The sequence below is a fragment of the Engystomops pustulosus genome, chromosome 6 (genome assembly GCF_040894005.1).
Source record: "Engystomops pustulosus chromosome 6, aEngPut4.maternal, whole genome shotgun sequence".
In the NCBI taxonomy this organism is placed as follows: Eukaryota; Metazoa; Chordata; class Amphibia; order Anura; family Leptodactylidae; genus Engystomops; species Engystomops pustulosus.
The window spans coordinates 20,202,902-20,209,502 of record NC_092416.1 but is presented as its reverse complement, the minus strand read 5'-3'; the positions used below and the strand labels follow the sequence as shown (position 1 = coordinate 20,209,502).

Here is a 6,601-nt window from a genome sequence, read left to right as displayed (position 1 = left end):
GGAGAAGTGGTACTGTGCACTGTCCATATATATACAGGACAGGAGAAGTGGTACTGTGCACTGCCCATATATATACAGGACAGGAGAAGTAGTACTGTGCACTGTCCATATATGTACAGGACAGGAGAAGTGGTACTGTGCACTGCCCATATATATACAGGACAGGAGAAGTGGTACTGTGCACTGTCCATATATATACAGGACAGGAGAAGTGGTACTGTGCACTGTCCATATATATACAGGACAGGAGAAGTGGTACTGTGCACTGCCCATATATATACAGGACAGGAGAAGTGGTACTGTGCACTGTCCATATATATACAGGACAGGAGAAGTGGTACTGTGCACTGTCCATATATATACAGGACAGGAGAAGTGGTACTGTGCACTGTCCATATATATATATACAGGACAGGAGAAGTGGTACTGTGCACTGTCCATATATATATATACAGGACAGGAGAAGTGGTACTGTGCACTGTCCATATATATACAGGACAGGAGAAGTGGTACTGTACACTGCCCATATATATACAGGACAGGAGAAGTAGTACTGTGCACTGTCCATATATATACAGGACAGGAGAAGTGGCACTGTGCACTGCCCATATATATACAGGACAGGAGAAGTAGTACTGTGCACTGTCCATATATGTACAGGACAGGAGAAGTGGTACTGTGCACTGTCCATATATATACAGGACAGGAGAAGTGGTACTGTGCACTGCCCATATATATACAGGACAGGAGAAGTAGTACTGTGCACTGTCCATATATGTACAGGACAGGAGAAGTGGTACTGTGCACTGTCCATATATATACAGGACAGGAGAAGTGGTACTGTGCACTGTCCATATATATACAGGACAGGAGAAGTGGTACTGTGCACTGTCCATATATATACAGGACAGGAGAAGTAGTACTGTGCACTGTCCATATATACAGGACAGGAGAAGTGATACTGTGCACTGTCCATATATATATATATACAGGACAGGAGAAGTGGTACTGTGCACTGTCCATATATATATAGGACAGGAGAAGTGGTACTGTGCACTGTCCATATATATACAGGACAGGAGAAGTGGTACTGTGCACTGTCCATATATGTACAGGACAGGAAAAGTGGTACTGTGCACTGCCCATATATATACAGGACAGGGGAAGTGGTACTGTGCACTGCCCATATATATACAGGACAGGAGAAGTGGTACTGTGCACTGTCCATATATATACAGGATAGGAGAAGTGGTACTGTGCACTGTCCATATATATACAGGACAGGAGAAGTGGTACTGTGCACTGCCCATATATATACAGGACAGGGGAAGTGGTACTGTGCACTGCCCATATATATACAGGACAGGGGAAGTGGTACTGTGCACTGTCCATATAGATGCAGAACTAAATTCAATGTGATTGTAGATTGGGCAGAGAAGATCCGTATATAATATAGAAATACAGAACCTACAGATCAGGGCAGAGAAGTGTCACATCCTGTGGAATAAGAATAGATAAGGAGAAGTGACACTGGGTCCAGACTATCACATTAACCTCTTGTGGACCGTCCATAGATGATACATCAGACTCTTACCTGCGGATCCTGTACATGGATTCTCCTGCTCTGATCCTGGAGCTTTATGGTTCTGCTTTGTACAGCCCCAGGAGCTGCTGCGGGTCACACAGCGAGGTCTCTGGGTGCTGGATCGCTGTGACCTTGTACTCATTGGAAAATGTTTAGTTTTTACACTCTTCTCCCTCCCCTCTCAGCCTATCAGAGAGAAGACGAAGAAGAATGTGCTTGAGCCAAGAGGCAATCCGATCCTGGGCAGTTAACCCCTTACAGGATGGGAACCAGCATCTAAGGGGTTATTGAGTGGACATGCTGACTATAATGTTCCGCACCAAACAAGCAAATCAATGCCATCCTCTGACTATCCCTGCTGCCTGTATATGTGCTGTCACCTCCCGTATAGTCAGTGACAGGAAGCAGAGATCCTACATGTAATGGTTACATTGCTGTCATCATGGAGTAGTGTCCGTTACACGTTACTCATCACCCTGGAGTGTTGTCAGCGGTGGAGTAATCACTGTGTGTAGTGTCAGATATAAGGTGTAAGGAGATTTCCCAGTAGTTACAGCAAGCAACTTGCATAATGATAACGGTGTAATATAATACTGATTACACACACATGGATATAGATATATATATATATTACAGTGAGTTGCATTTAACTTTCAAATTGTGGCGCAAGACAATGCACTTACATGCACCAGGAAGAAGAAGGTGAACCCCGGGGACCTGAGCGGGGAAGCGACACATGCAGGATATGGGGCGCACGATCTTAGTGAATCGCGGCACATGCATTATACACGGACAATGCACTTTCTGTGGACTCCGGTGACTGGGTAAGTAAATGTGCCCCATTGTTTCCAGTTTGAGGCTCAGCAGCGCACTACCTGATTGCCAGTGGGACAGCCAATCTGGCAAATTGACGCCCCCAGCTACTAGCCATGGCTATGTCCCCCTGTGTCAATCATAGCCATGACTAGTAGCGTCAATTTGCTGGATTGGCTGTTTGCCTGACAATCCGACTGTCACGGGTGCCCCCGCAATCCATGTCACGGATCGTGGTACACCCAACCCGCACTCATCACTCCACGATCCAGCTACTGTCCCGGGGAGGACGCGCACGCATCCCCACTCCCTAGGGCACTAGAGGATTTAAAGGGCCAGCGCACCGCTGATTGGTGCCTGCCACTTCCGGATTTTCCTTAAACGCTGGCTGTTCCCATTATTCCCCACCGCATCTTTGCGCTCACTAGCCTTAGAGAAAGCTTCCTGTTCCCTGTGATTGTTCCCTGTTGCATCCTGACTAGAATTCCTGTTGTGACCTCGAACTTGACCTGTGACCTTGCATCTCTGCCGCCAGCCTGTACCTGACCTCAAGCCTGAACGCTGATTCTGTACCTCAACCTTTGCTACCACAGCGGGCTAGTCGCACCTGTGGAATGACCTGGTGGTATCCCGCAAGTCCATCCCGCTTTGCGGCGGGCTCTGGTGAAGGCCAGGTGCCACTTAGATTCCGGTCCCAGGTGTCGGCTAGCACCACCTCCCGCAGTGGTCCGGGGTGTTCACTGACCCCGAGTCTTGTCACCGACAATATCTCCAGTCCAGCTGAACCCCTTCCCGAACAGGATCCACTCATCTCTAGTAGTGAGCCCCTTGTACTCTGATACCGCTACATAAAATCCAGTGTGTCCAGTTACATTTACAAGTTACATAATGAGTATAAAGAGATCGGGGCACAATTACTTACCCGTCCGCTGGAGTTTCACGAAAGCGCATTATCCGTGTATAATACTCTGTTCACTAATGTTCTCTAACAAACCTCTGAGGACTTTGCAAAACTGCAGCAGTTATACTGAGAATCCGGGACATACATATGTTTCTATTTACCAAGTTGGAGACTACTATAGGTGATTAAAGGGAACCTGTCACCAGGGACTTCATTTTCCCTAAAGGCAGGTTACAGAAGCCCGTCACTCCTGCAGTGCACATCTGTCTTTCTGCCTTCTCTAAGCATTTGCATTACACTATAATTGTGTGTTATAACTTACCTTCCTTCCTGACAGAATCATTTGTGTAGTCACAGGGGTTGGGCTTTGGTTTGGCTGCATTTTGAAAACCAACACATGACTAGTCTGTGCTGCAGACTCTAAGCTCTCAGCCCCCACCTTTGTGCTCCTGTATGGCTCTTCCCTCCTGCTCCTTAACAGAGGTCACAGCCCGATGACATCAGTGGGAGGGGGAAGAGCTGTACAGCACCATAGAGGTGGGGGCTGAGATCTGAGGAGTCTGCAGCACAGACAAGTCATGTGTTGTTTTTTGAAATGCATCCAAACCAAAGCCCAACCCATGTGACTACACAGAGGGTTCTGTCAGGCTGCAAGGTATAACACACAAATATATTGTAATGCAAATGCTCAGAGAAAGGAGAAAGGCAGATTTGCACTGCAGGTGTCATGGGCTTCTGTAACCTGCCTTTAGGGAAAATGAGGTCCCTGGTGACAGGTTCCCTTTAAACACTTTTCTGGATCTACAAGGGGATAGACACCTACACATCCTATAGTTTTCAGTTTTTTGATATGCAAAAATCTGGATAAGTTTTGTATGTAAGAATCTAATTGCCACCAGTGTGTGGTGTGAGAGCCTTTCCCTCCAGTACAGCAGGTACCACACACCCAGCGGGGAGGTTGTTCCACACATCTCTGCTGTATATGTGGTCTTACCCCCAATACTGCAGTCTCTTCATGTCACTGATCTGGATGATGTGACGTCACACTCTGCGGGGGTCATATCTGTCACATTGTGTTTGGCTGAACAACTGACACTTCTATTGCTGAATAAAGTAGAACAGGACCTCATTGATAGAAAAGTAGCTTCATGTCATGGATGTAAGTATCAGTCTCAGGTCCAGACTTCTTACCTGACAGAGCATTGTCTATACTGAATGTAATCTAACAAAACCTCAGCTGTGAGGCAGGGGTGCGCCAGCCATGAGGCAAGTTGAGCATCTTGTCTCAGGCAGCAGCAAGATGGAGATCAGCATCAGGGGCGCAGTCACCTGCTACACAGCAGCATCAGGGGCGCAGTCACCTGCTACACAGCAGCATCAGGGGCGCAGTCACCTGCTACACTGCAGGACCTGGAGCTTAAAAATAGTGTCTCATCATACCTGATATGTGAGACGTTGGCCCACATTTACTAAAGCCCCTGCGCCAGTTTTCTGTCGGACTTTTCACATTCTGTTCTGCTTTCACAGGTGTTTATAAAGTGTCCGCAACACATTTCAGTTGCAGCTGCTCTCTGTCCCACAAAAAATTCTGCGCATAAAGGGATCTCTGGTGCTCAGTCGGACCGTGCGGCACATTTTTCATGCAATGTCCATATTTCATATATATCTATATATCTCAGATTTTCTCTTCTATCTCATAACTATCTATCTATCTCATAACTATCTATCTATCTCCTATCTCATATCCATCTATCTATCTATCTATCTCATATCTATCTATCTATCTCATAACTATCTATCTCCTATCTATCTCATATCTATCTATCTCCTATCTATTTATCTATCTATCTCATATTTTCTCTTCCATCTCATAACTATCTCTCGATATCCCATAACCCATGAGTAACCCGATCGCTCACCTGGTCTGCGCTGCTCGTTGTGACTTTCTACAGCTGCTCTTCCGCTACTTTATCATCTATCCATCACTTGCTTCACTTCCTCTTTGTATCCTGTTTCCTCATAGAACTGTTACAATGTTGCAGGTGGAAAGTTTACATCATCCAGCGAGTAAATAATGATGGGTGGGGGGGGATTATTACGCAGCGGAGCCTATAGTCAGTGACGGGACCCTATGTAGGGAGGGGGATGATGTTACAGGCGAGGGATGGGGGTGATGCTATAGATGAAGGTCCTGTCCCTCCTCCCTGCACCTTCCATGGATCTCTTCTTCTTCTTTGTCCAGGATGCTGTGGTGCAGATCCCCCAGCCCCTCCTCATGGATTTTTGGGGTCCCACAGCCCAGCATGCAGCAGCGCACCTACCTCTACCCTCTGCAGATCTCTATCCTCTGGAGGGATGAGGTAAGTGCCCGGGGCCTTTGTATCCACAGCTGGAAGTTTTGCTCTGACCTTGTAGCTGGTAAAATATAAGACGCCAAAAGACAGAACCTCCTGATGTAGCTGGGAGGGAGGGGGCGCTGCAGACACATGTGCTCCCCAGCCGCTGCAGCATCCCGGGGGTTAATGACCGGCTCTCTGCAGTGTCTGGGGATGATGGGCCTCCCTCTGCCATGATGAGATTGATAGTCCCCAGGTGGGGGGGAGTATTATGCTCCCAGAAGATCAGGGGTGGGATAGGATATCATGTTATTCCTATTGTTGAAAATTCCCCCTATAATTATTTGTATCTGTATCTCGGAAAGCTGGGTGACAGCCAACAAAGCTGCAGTCATTTCTAATATGGATCACAAGCAAGTTACTGCAGTGAAGAGTTGGATCCACCGTATCAATGGATAGGTCAGCCCATCAGGATTCAGGGAAAGCTGGGTGACAACCAACATTGCCGACATCCATTTTCTGTAGGGTTAATCTGCGCTTTACAACATCCACTTTGCCACTGAAAAGATCTGTCATTCAGGATTTTAGGAAAGCTGGGTGACAACCATCATGGCCACAATGATCTCATATATGGATCATTAACCATAAAGTGTTGCATCACCTGTATCAATGGATAGATCTGCCTATCAGGATTCTTGGAAAGCTAGGTGACAGCCAACATAGACTATATGATCTGAAGGTTATCTGCCTGATTTACATAGCTGTGAGGTGTATGGTGTCTCCTTTATCAGGAATCACATCTGCCATTCAGGATTCTGGGAAAAGTGGGTGACAACCAGTAAAGTGGTGATAAACTTTCTGTATAGGTTAGGAACTAATTTTGTATCACTCTGCATCACTGCATTACTATGCCCATCATTACGGCTCATTATGGGCTGCCACTCAGCTTTCCTAGGGTCCAGAATG

The 6,601-nt window shown here is 46.7% G+C and overlaps 1 protein-coding gene across 3 annotated transcripts in view; it reads right to left on the bottom strand.

Annotated features, from left to right (window-relative positions):
• GRAMD1A (GRAM domain containing 1A) overlaps positions 1 to 5,743 on the bottom strand; it is a 104,888-nt gene extending 99,145 nt beyond the window's left edge. For 2 of the 3 annotated variants that reach the window (XM_072155079.1, XM_072155081.1), the window contains exon 1: positions 1,595 to 1,738. The gene's annotated coding sequence lies outside the window, so the exon portion shown is untranslated. Of the gene's footprint in view, positions 1 to 1,594; positions 1,739 to 5,620 lie in introns of those variants that run through there. The other variant, XM_072155080.1, reaches the window with a different exon arrangement.
• Between the last annotated feature and the right edge of the window lie 858 nt (positions 5,744 to 6,601).